We start from the raw sequence: 12,738 nt of genomic DNA, 5'->3' as shown, positions 1-12,738 counted from the left end.
GGACAAAACACATTTGGTAAAGTGTAGGGTGGTGAACGGGACCCATATATATATATAAAGATAAAGGAAAACATATGTGTATGTAACGATATTCGAACTTGCATCCGAAATCTATTCGAATCTTAAAATCACATATGAATTCGAATCAGATATCCAAATTTTTTAGATAATATCTGATTTTTCGAATTAGAATTCGAATTTGGATTCGGATTTTAACTACCATTGACAGGCCTAATCACGGTAAGCCGATTGAGTTGCCACGTGGTTAAGTCAGATTATCAGTACTCATTTGATTAATCCAAATTGACTCGACTCATGAACATATGAGTCGAGTCAACATTAATGCCATATAAAACAATAAATATAAAACACATAGACTAAACAACCCCAAGCGGGACTACCAAACCACACTCTTTAATACTTGTTTTTTTTATTAATATCAACTTTTACTACATGGAGTCCAAATAAAAATTATAGTTCACCTGGATCGTACTGAGTTAACTGGTTTTTTACCGAGTCACAGAGTCAAAGATCATAAACAAGGTACGTGAGTCTCTTACTCTGTTTCTTCCTTCTGTGTCTCTGCAACTAACTCTTCTTTCTTCTCCTCTAATGGCTCCGTCTCTTCCTTCTTTTCTTCACCAACTTCGATCGATCGCAATCGTTTCTTCATCGCCTCGATCACGTTCTCCATACCCATCTCCACATCTTCCTCACAACTCATGAAAATCTCAGCAATACTTGCTGGAGTCATATCCACAATCGGCAAAATCTTCTCAACCTCCTTCATCATCTCATGTTTCTCAATTCCAAGATAATTCTTCGCCAGTGTTTTAAACGCATCGATCTCACAATACGAAAGACTAATATGTTTGTCCATCCGACCAGCTCTCAACAACGCCTTGTCGAGCTTCTCCTTATGATTCGTCGTAAAGATCATCAATCTCTCTTCTCCACAAGAAGACCAAAGCCCATCAACGAAATTCAAAATCCCAGACAAGCTAACACTACTCACAAAGCTTTCCGTATTAAAAGCCCCATTTTTCCTACTCTGCTCACGCCCAATTTCATCATTAAGTACCGCAAAATCTCCAACTTTCTTCTTTCGATCTGAAAGATCAAGCGAACAATCGATGTCTTCTACGACGATTACAGACTTACTCGAAGTCGAAATTAAGAGTTTTCTCAGCTGTGAATTACTTGTTACAGCAGTTAATTCCAAATCATAGATATCAAATTCAAGAAAATTAGCAATCGCAGCGATCAAACTAGTCTTTCCAGTACCAGGAGGACCATAAAGAAGATACCCTCTTTTCCAAGATCTACCAACTCTGTTATAAAAGTCTCTTCTTTTTACAAATTTCTTCAAATCTTCTTTAATTTCTTCTTTCAAAATAGGGTTCATCGCTAAGGTATCAAACGTTGATGGATGCGAGAATGGAACTGAAGTCCAATACCTTCCGTGATCTTCAAGGGGTCGGTTAGTATAAAGCTTTCTTTCACGATTCTTGAACTTGATATTCTCTGCAACTTCCATGACATGAGGGATGTATAAAGAGTGGACTTTTTCTCTGTATTTACGATGGAATGAAAGCTGGAAGAATCGATTCTCAAGAGACCCACGAAAACCTAAAGGGTTTGATTTCTTTTCTTCGGTGCGGAAAGTCCATTTGAGTTTGAAACCTTGAAATATTTCTTCGAAATCTTGATTAGTACTTAAGGTGAAAGTGAGGGTTTTGGAGTTTCTGGGTTTGGAGAGCTTGTGGACTCGAGCAGAGGAGAAGCATTTGGAGCTGAGATAGATTTGAACTGATTCGAAGAGATCATTGTTTAAAGTGTTGTCGAATTCTTCGATGAGAATGGAAACTTTGGGTTGAAGAGAGCGGAAGATTTTGGAGAAGAGATGCTTGAGAAATTGGTAGACTTCAGGAGGGAGAAAGTCACGAATAGCTGTTCGAAGGAACATGAAGGTTGCAAGAAGAGAACCTATTGATTTCCAGTCCAACAGAACCTCCATCTCTCTTTTCTTCACTTCTTTTCTTTGGAAGAGAATGGAAAGAAAGGAAGAGAGAGAGCGAGAGGCCGTTCTCCAACCATCCATTATATAGAGAGCTGTTAAATCAATGATAAATTGCCAGGTGTCAACTAAAATTTAAAGTTGGTCTTTAATTATAAATTTAGAGAGCTTCTATTGGCACCTTAACTTTTACTCATTACACCCCAATTACACTAAAGTTGTCTCCCTTTATTGTGTTTTGTGTGTATGTGTGTTTTTACGCTCAAAAGTGTTATAATGTTTTTGTAAAGTTGAGATAAGTATTTAAGCAAAAAATTTTTAATGTTTAAAGTGTTTTCATTTTTAATTGGGATGTAATAAATAATTTAAGCAATTGAAGTGTAACAAGTAAATTTTGGTGATACTAATAATAGCTCTTAAAAAAAAAAAAAAAAAAATTAAGAGTAAGTAAATGTTGGGGTGCTAATAGAATATATATCTCTCTCTCTCTTACATTCATTTATTAGATTTATGATTGGAAAATGTTGGAGTTAACACTATGTTGACATGGATGTGAGCATGGAACAATAGATGCTTTTTTGAGGAAAAGCATTATGGTTCCGTGTACGCATCCAAATCAACACTGTGTGAAAAAACATCAACGGTTCCATACATGCATCCAAATTAACACGGTGTGGAATATAGTGTCTGTGCAATCACTTCCGAATCTTTAGGATTTGACACGAGTCTAATCCTAATTTTAAACAATTGTTGAAATTTTTTGAATGTGTTATAATGCTTTGTAATGTTGAGGTAATAACTTAGATAAAAAATTATTGCAATTTTTGAATGGTATGTTTTAATCTTAAATTACGGTTTGATAAATAATTTAAGAAGTTGGGGTGTAATAAATAAATTTTAGGGTGTCAATAACAATTCTTTAAAATTAAAGTTGTCTTCTCACACATGAAGCAAAAGTTTTATGTCAAGTGCACTACAATATTTATGTAAATAATTTTCTTTTTCTTTTTTGGAAATCTGTAATAGAGAGCTTCTATTGCCACATGCGCCAACTAGCTAGGATTGACAATGGTTCAGATCAGTCATTAAATCTGATTCGTTCTAATTCGATAACTTCGGGTCTAGATCAATGTTTTGAATTCCGTTAAAAATCCAATCTAATATCTTATCGGATAAGATCTAGATCAACTATGTCCCAATCCGGTAAGGACCTAATCTGATAATATGTTAGAAATTATGTAAATAATATTATGTATATGTTCGAGATGTATGAAGTTTATTTAGATTTTGTATATAAAGTTGGTTTGAATCAATCCGGATCTGATTGTTAATGGATCGAATTTGAATATTATTATTAAGTTCCAATAAAAATCCGATTCTTATCGAATCAGTCTCATATCCGATCCATATTAGATCGATACCAAATCAACCCCAAGATCCATGTTAATTCTTCCGGTGATTTTATATGAATTGGGTTTATCTTAGGAGAAGTTGGTGTTGCAATACAAACTCTCTCTCTTTTTTTAATATTTTAAAAAATATTCTTTCATAATTATTATTGTATACTTTTTAAGGAATTTTTAGTGTTTTGGCCTACTTGAAACCACAAATGAAAGTAGTAGGCATCATCTATTTGAAATAAGGATCCACTCCTCTCTTATAAAAGATATAATTATCCTTAAATTTTTTTTATTTTTCACCTTAAAAATTCTTGGTGAAAAATATTTCAATTTTGTTTTCTTCTTCTATACAAATATAGATATGCTTGTTTCAATATTGAAAGGATCGATACAATATGAAAGAGATCGATACAATATTGTAGTGATCGATCCTACTAATTCTATCGTAGTGATCAATGCTATATCTTATACCTTATATTGTTTTCAACATTCATTACTTTTCAATCGGACGTTTCATCATCAATTATATCTTTAAAAAATGATGTTAGAACATTTCAAACTCGTATTTTATATCTTTCGTTTTTTTTTTTTTCGTCGAAATCGCGAATGATATTTAATCCCTTTGAGATTTTGATCTTCCAAAGGGTTTTTTTCTCAGCCAACAATGAAAATAGCTATGTTACTCAATGGAAATTATTACCAAAATTGAGAATGATGGAAGTAAAAAAGAAATCATAATTACTCTTACTTAGCATTAGGAGTACCATTTTTTCTTAAATATTGGATGGCATGTTCCTTAATTCAAATAGAGGAGATCAATATGAGCCCTGAGGACAAAACACTGACAATCCCACATCTTAAACAATTAATATTTATTTAGAATTGAGAGCTACTATTGGCACCCCAATTTTTACTAATTACTTCCAAATCTTTTTTATTTTTATTTTTATAAAGGTGATTAAATTACCATTTCGTTTGCTGAAAATGACAAAATTCTGATTTCGATACTGTTCATTTTAGTCCCAAAAACATGTTTTATAGCGAGTTCGTAACTTTATAATCAATGATTTTGCTGATAAAATAACAACGAACTCGCCCTTAAAATTATTCAGGATATTTATTGACTTTAACATTACCTACGATCTTGTTGGTAATTTATCAGTAAGATCGCTAATTATAAAATTCACTTAAAGATTACTTGCAATCTCATTGGTAATTTATTTGGGATATTGCTACTTATAAACGTGACGAACTTGCTATAATTTTTTTTTTTAAAAAGAGAGTAAATGATAGATAATAAGTAAAAGTTGGAGTGCCAATAGAAGCTCTCATTCACTTTTCGGGCAGATTTTTTTTTATATTTATGTGCTAAAACCATGGATCTTTTTCCTCGGGATACACAACCTCACATATTTATGGCATAAAATCTATGATTCTAGTGTAAGAACCCAATTGACGTGTGGCCCAAAAAGATATATATACATCACGAACAACACTTTATAGACTATCCAATTTGGGCTTGGCCCATTTATCTTCTTTCAAGAAATTCAAGAGGAACCCATTTCAAGGAGGCTTCTCTCATAAAGGCCCAAAAATTGAACAATATAAATTTTGTATTTTCTTGATTATTGATTATTGATTCTATTACACCTTAACCCTCTCTAATCCATCTTTCTGCCAAGAGAACTCAGGATGAGTAGCGTTCTTTACACCTTCATTAATCATGCATTAAGGTTTTCTGGTAATTATGCTAGTTCTCAAAGGTTGACCCTTGTCACTCTCAAAGTCCAATTACCTCTCAAAGTTAAATCAAGGTAATTGACCCTTCGCATCCTTATATCTTGGATAATTCTAAGAGTCCTGATAATATGGCTAACCTAGTGGCATATTGAAATGACTCCACGACGTGGACGGTTTGGGAATCGTAGACGTGGACGGTTTGGGAATCGTAAATCTGTACGTCTTTTAGAACACATGGTTCCCAGGGAAAACTGAAAATTTAATATTGTTGGACAAAAGTCTGATATATTTGAAGATATTTTCTAACGAAATCAATTCCTTCCATCTCGACTAGGGGCGAAGCTAGGATTTTGCTCATGTTGGGGCAACCAAGAGTAGAAAAAAATTTGTGAGGACAGTTAAGAGTGAAAAAAATAGTTATGGGGCAATTAAGAGTGGAAAAAATTCGTATGTAAACAATAATGGTAGATTTTTTTATCTGCCGCTAAAATCTGCTGCAATAGCACATTAATCCATCGAATTTGAATACTCTTGTGGGGACAAGTGCCCCCACAACCCCAACTCTAAATCAACCCCTGATCTCGACTATTGAAAATGGTTGATTTTGGAAAGAAACAATCAAGGATTGTCAATGGAAGATGAAAACGAATAATTGAAGTTTAGGAACTTGAACATGACTGGTCTTGAAAAGAATAATCAAGGGTTTCTTATCAGAGGTTGGAAGCTGAAGATAAGGGTATTTAGGTCAATTTTCAATCAATAAGAGTAGACCAAGGTCAAGGTGATTTTTGTCATCAAACTGAAAGCATAGGGATGTATCTCAAAGATTTTTAATAAGAGTAATGCTGGGGTAACATAGTAGTTCTATTGCGATTCTTACAATTCTGATGTGGCTTAATATCCACGTCATCCACTTAATGAGTCAGTAACCATGCAATCTTTTATTAAAAAAATAGAAATTTGATGAAGAAACTAAAAAAATATAGAAACTTGATGAAGAAGCTAACATTTTCTCCTCTTCTCTCTTTATTTCTTAGATGAAGTCATCTTCTATCTTCTCCTTTTCTCTCCTTAGTTCTATTTTAATAAAATTGAACCAAGATTCGATCCGGTCATGATTCCATTATTAAAAGAAAATTATTTGAATAATGCAAATTGACTCAGGCATTTTAGAGTTGACTCGCCATGTGTGTCGAGTCAAATTTTCAACCTTTTAAAACTGTTTGAAACTATTGAAATCATAAACATTGACACAAAATGATCCCAAGAGGGACTACAAAACCATACCCTTTAATATTTATTTATATTAATATCCATCTTTGACAAATGTAGTCCAATTAAGCATCATAATTCAGTTAGCTCCCACTGAGTTAACCGATTCTTCACCGAGCCACCGTGTCACCGAGTCAAATATCATAAACAGAGGATGTGGTGGGGCTCTTACTCTGTTTCTTCCTGCTGTGTCTCTGCGACCAAGTCTTCTTTCTTCTCCTCTAATGGCTTCATCTCTTCCTTCTTTTCTTCACCAACTTCAATCGATCGCCGTAGTTTCTTCATCGCCTCGATCACGTTCTCCATACCCATCTCCACATCTTCCTCACAACTCATGAAAATCTCAGCAATACTTGCTGGAGTCATCTGTACAATCGGCAAAATCTTCTCAACCTCCTCCATCATCTCATGTTTCTCAATTCCAAGATAATTCTTTGCCAATGTTTTAAACGCATCGATCTCACAATACGAGAGATTAATATGTTTGTCCATCCGACCAGCTCTTAACAACGCCTTGTCGAGCTTCTCCTTATGATTCGTCGTAAAGATCATCAATCTCTCTCCTCCACAAGAAGACCAGAGCCCATCAACGAAATTCAAAACCCCAGACAAACTAACACTACTCACAAAGCTTCCCCTATTAAAATCCCCGTTTTTTCTACTCTTCTCTCGCCCAATTTCATCATTAAATATCTCAATGTCTCCAACTTTATTCTTTCGATCTGAAAGATCGAGCGAACAATCGATGTCTTCTACGACGATTACGGACTTACTCGAAGTCGAAATTAAGAGTTTTCTCAGCTGTGAATTACTTGTTACAGCTGTTAATTCCAAATCATAGATGTCAAATTCAAGAAAATTAGCAATCGCAGCGATCAAACTAGTCTTTCCAGTACCAGGAGGACCATAAAGAAGATACCCCCTTTTCCAAGCTCTACCAACTCTGTTATAAAAATCTCCTCTTTCCACAAATTTTTTCAAATCTCCTTTAATTTCTTCTTTCAGAATAGGGTTCATCGCTAAGGTATCAAACGTTGATGGATGTAAGAATGGAACGGAAGACCAATGCCTTCCGTGATCATCAAGGGGTCGGTTCGTATAAAGCTTTCTCTCTCGATTTTTGAACTTGATCTTCTCTGCAACTTCCATGATATGAGGGATGTAAAAAGAATGAACTTTTTCTCTGTATTTACGATGGAAGGAGAGCTCGAAGAATCGATTCTCGTGAGACCCACGATAACCTAAAGGGTTCGGTTTCTTTTCTTCGGTGTGGAAAGACCATTTGAGTTTGAAACCTTGGACGATTTCTTCGAAATTTTGATTGGTGGCTAAGGTGAAAGTGAGGGTTTTCGAGTTTCTGGGTTTGGAGAGTTTGTGGACTTGAGCAGAGGAGAAGCATTTGGAACTGAGATAGAGTTGGACTGATTCAAAGAGATCATTGTTGAAATTGTTGTCGAATTCTTCGATGAGAATGGAAACTTTGGGTTGGAGAGAGTAGAAGATTTTGGACAAGAGATGTTTGACGAATTGGTAGACTTCAGGTGGGAGGAAGTCACGAATAGCTGTTCGAACGAACATGAAGGTTGCAAGAAGAGAACCTATTGATTTCCAGTCCAAGAGAACCTCCATCTCTCTCTTCTTTTCTTTGGAAGATTTATTTAAGAGAAAATATGTAACAGAAACGGAAAGAAATAGAGATTAGAGAGAGACTGTTCTCTGCACTCTTAGAAGAACATAAGACCTTTCAAGCCATTATATAGGAAAAGGTTATACTTTATAGCAACACACAAGTTGGTGTTGGGCTGTTAAATCAATGAAAATTTGCCACGTGTCCACTAAAACTTTACTTGTTTCTCAAGTATAAACTATAAAATGAGAGCTGCTATTGGCACTCTAACTTTTACTTATTACATTCCAATTAAAAAATAATGAAAAATGGGGTAAGTTACTATTTCTTGCACTGAATATGAAAAAATTTCCGATCCCGATACACTGTTCATTCTCAAAACATGTTTTTTTTAGTGAATTCATCACTTTTAGAATACATGAATTCCTTGAAAAAATATCAACAAACTCGTCGTTACCTACAATATTATCGATAATTTATCAGCAAATTTGTTGATTATAAAAGTGATTAATTCATTGGAAAAACATGTTTTGGGATTTAAGATGAACAATGTGTCAGAATAAGAATTTTGTCATAATTTGCACATTTTTTGAAAAAAATCTCAAGAAAATAAGTGAATGATTTAGAATAAGTAAAAGTTGTGGTGTCAATAGAATTTCTCTTAACAAAAAAAAAATTGCTCGCTTTATATTTAAAATTTTACATGAGCCTAAAGTAAGTGTAAAAAACTACTAAAATTGTTTCGACCATATTATAGTGTTTTGTGATGTTGACGTTATAATTTGAGTCAAACCATTGTAACTTTCCTAGTGTGTGTTTTAATATTTAATTGGATTGTGCTAAATAGTTTAAGAAATTGAGATGTACTAAGTAAAAGTTGAGGTGTCAATAGTAGCTCTACATAAAATTGGAAAACTGTTATTGGCATCCTAACTTTTACTTATTACACCCCTATTAAAGCTTACAACATAGTATTCAAACACTACAAAGGTTCGGCTCAAATAAGTAACTCAACGTAATAACACTCCTTCAAATAACATTGGTGGTTGTTTACAATTATGATTAGGATCATGTAAAATCCTAAACAAAACAAAAAAGAAAAATAAATTATTTTTACTTATTCTCGACTATTCGATTTCTTTTCCTTATTTTTAATTGAAGTGTAATAAGTAAAAGTTAGAGTGTCAATAGCAGCTCTAGTAACTTTTAAGAGATTTTTAGTGTTTTGGCCTACTTGAAATCATAAATGAAGGTAGTAGGCATCATCTATTTCAGATAAGGATTTACTCCTCTCTTATAAAAGATATAATTATCCTTAGAAAATAATTATTCACCTTGAAAATTCTTATTGCAAAATTTTGTCAATTTTTTTTGGGTTCATTTTTCCTGAAATCAATGTTTTACCTTATTTCTATTATTTTTTACCCTTTTGTCCTACTTTCCCAAGGTTATTAGCTAGGGGTGTCATTGGTAACTTATCAGAAAGATTATTGCTTATAAAAGTGATGAACTCGCTAGAAAACTTTCCAAAAAAAAAAACAAAAAGAAGAAGAAGAGGTAAAGATTCATAATAAGTTAAAGTTGGATTGCCAATAGAAGTTCTCACTCAATTTTCCGTTAGATTTATTGATTTATTTATTTGGGGGTGCGGGTGGGATGTTAAGATTTTATATGTGTCTAATCATAATTATAAACTACTAAAATTCTTTGAACAAATGTTATAATGTTGAGAATAATTTGAGCCAAATCTCTGTAATATTTGAATGGTGTGTTTTAATTTTTAATTAAAGTGTGATAAATAATTTACGAAATTGGAGTGTAATAAGTTAAAGTTGGAGTGCCAATAGAAACTCTCACTCATTTTTCCACTAGATTTATTGATTTGGGGTTTGCGGGCGGAGTGTTAAGATTTGATATGAGTCTAATCATACCTGTAAACTACTTAAATTCTTTAAACAAATGTTATAATGTTGAGATAATAATTTGAACCAAACCTTTGTAATAGTTGAATGGTGTGTTTTAATTTTTAATTAAGGTGTGATAAATAATTTACGAAATCAAAGTGTAATAAGTAAATGTTGGGGTGGCAATAGCAGTTTTCTTTAGAGTTTTAGACAAAAACATATTCCTAAATATTTCAAAAAGAACAGATCTTTAGAAAATCTGGATGGTTGATTTAATCTGACAAATGTTGTACATTTCCTAAAGTGTAACCCAAAGTTTTGGTTGAGGTTAGAGAAAAGTGAGTACAAGACCTAATTTTTCTCATCTTGGAATCAGTTGAGAGAGAGAGAGAGAGAGAGAGGAAAGTGAGTGGAAGTTGCATTGCAGCTGTTTTCTTTGCATGCTTTCTGTCCTCATCTGCCTCTTGAGTTCAAAAAGGAGAAAAAGAGAACTTTCGGTTTTAGTTATTATATGAGATTGTTGATCATTCGTAATCTTACCCTAAGAGTCACAAAAACCTATTGGAAACGATTTTTGAATATATAATTGATGGATGGATGGGTTATGATTACATTTGGGTGACCTAACCCGACCCGAAACAACTCTAAATAAAATATTTGGCCTTTTAAGTTGGGTTAATTACCATTTTGTGATGCGAAAATGAGTTATTTACAATTTGGACTAACTGTTCATTTTAATTACTAAAACGTGAATGATAACATTTTCGTTAAAACAATAATTTTGAATGGTAACGAGTTCGACAGTAAACCTGGGAAATTGTCACTTTAAACTTGCGAAATAATCATTTTAAATTTTTTTGAATTCGTAATCATTCACGTTATGGTAACTAAAATGAATAGTGAGCCAGAATCGTACATTAGTCTAAAGTTGATCACTTTTTCGTAAATATTCCTTTTTAGTTTAGATTAGGTTTTGTTTGATTTTGGATTTATTTAAAAATCATTGTTAATAATTGTAAAGATATCGTTCAAAAATAACTTATATATTTATAAAAAATTGTTAAAAAACTCAAAATGTTTAAAATTTGGAGAGAATTCCTTCTATCGGTTGGAACACAGCCCATACATTATACTTTGTTTGAAAAGTGAAAAATAAATTAAAATTTTCAATAAATGAAAAAAGTATGTAGAATATGATATTTAAATATTTAAATATTTTTTTTTATAATGGGGTATCTGGACCATAGACCCGACTACGGTGCAAGACAATTGACTTCTTAGAACATCATATCTCACTTAAATACCCCCAATACATTTAATACCTTACAAACCACAGATACCAACATATCAAGGAAGTCGGGAATGATGCCTATGGATGACCAACAAGAGAGCTTAAACTCAAGACATAAGATAGGTAATTTCTAAGGTAGGTCAATTTTTATTTTTTTATTTTTAATTAGTAAAAAATTCATCATTAAATCTAATCATGAATGGGCAGAATATATTCTACCAGAAAACAACACTAAAATCAATAAAAAATGAAAATAAAATTAAGGTTTATCAAATCTAAACTAAATATTTGAATGTTTTTTTTATATGTTTTTCCCATAATGTTTCTCCCGTGTCTCTTCCAAGCATTTCTCTTAGCAACATAAATTAAAAGTCATCTAATGACTAGTCTGAGTCATCGTGTCATTGTTTTGTGATTGAGATGAGATGCAAAAACCGAGATGCACTTTGTTCTCTTTCTTTTTTTTGGTTCGTGAATCTTACAAAAGCTTTTAACTCATCTTAGATATCGAGATGACTTGTTCGAATCATCAATATTGTTCGTAAACAAGATGAGATGTGAAACCAAGATTTAAAACCATTCTTTGTACTTAGTAGCACAGGTTTGTCTAATATTCAATCAATATTGTATTCTTATCTCTTAGTATACAATATACTTCGAGAGTTGGCATGTGGAATAACTCAATTACCACTTCAATGTCCATCAAGTCACATTGGTGACACTTAAGTCAATTTGGATGAAGTTACATAGAAGAAAAAATATTAATTGACCCGAGGAAAACATCAAGTATGACAACTTTGACAAGTAGGGAGACTATATAAATATGAATTCACTTATTTTATTTTTTGAGATATTTACGAAAATTGATCAACTTTTGACAAATTTACAATCCTGGCTCACTTTTCATATTAATTACTAAAACGTGAACGATATCAAATTCGGAGATTTTTTAAAGTGACTATTTTGCAGGTTTGAAGTGACAATTTCACTTTAAACCTGTGAAATTGTCACTTTAAATTTGAAAAACAGTCACTTCGTTCGAATTTTTTTTTTAATACGAAAACGTGATTGTTCACGTTTTGATAATTAAAATGAAAAGTGGTTGAAATCGTAAATAACTCATTTTCAACTCAGAAAATAATAATTCACCCTTATTTTTTTCTACAAGATATGATGTCTTCTCTTGAAAATGCTTTTACATTAAATTGATTTTGGTAATTTAATTTGTGAGGTATGTGGGTAATATTATCATAGATATAGGTTTAATTTTCGTTTTAATACAATTACTAATCTCACTAAAAATAAGTATGTCCATGAAAAAAAGAAAAACTTATAATTTGTTGTAACCTAATTACTCATCTCATTAAAAACAAATTTATCCATAAACAAAGTTTATAGGGTATCTGCATAGTAACAAAAAACAACAATTTTTTTTTTTTAATTTTAAAAATGCATCTTCCATCTTTGACGATAAAAAAATGTGACAT

At 32.5% G+C, this 12,738-nt stretch overlaps 2 pseudogenes; both read right to left on the bottom strand.

The window, feature by feature from the left end:
* Positions 1-413: 413 nt before the first annotated feature.
* On the bottom strand, positions 414-2,101 carry LOC147392963 (AAA-ATPase At3g50940 pseudogene; annotated as a pseudogene).
* Positions 2,102-6,359: 4,258 nt separating this feature from the next.
* Positions 6,360-8,168, bottom strand: LOC147392962 (AAA-ATPase At3g50940 pseudogene; annotated as a pseudogene).
* Positions 8,169-12,738: the final 4,570 nt, after the last annotated feature.

Source organism: Akebia trifoliata, chromosome 10 (genome assembly GCF_017979445.1).
Source record: "Akebia trifoliata isolate Shusen 1 chromosome 10, ASM1797944v1, whole genome shotgun sequence".
Lineage (NCBI taxonomy): Eukaryota > Viridiplantae > Streptophyta > Magnoliopsida > Ranunculales > Lardizabalaceae > Akebia > Akebia trifoliata.
Note: the sequence above shows the minus strand (reverse complement) of the source record. Positions and strands in the feature narration are given on the sequence as shown.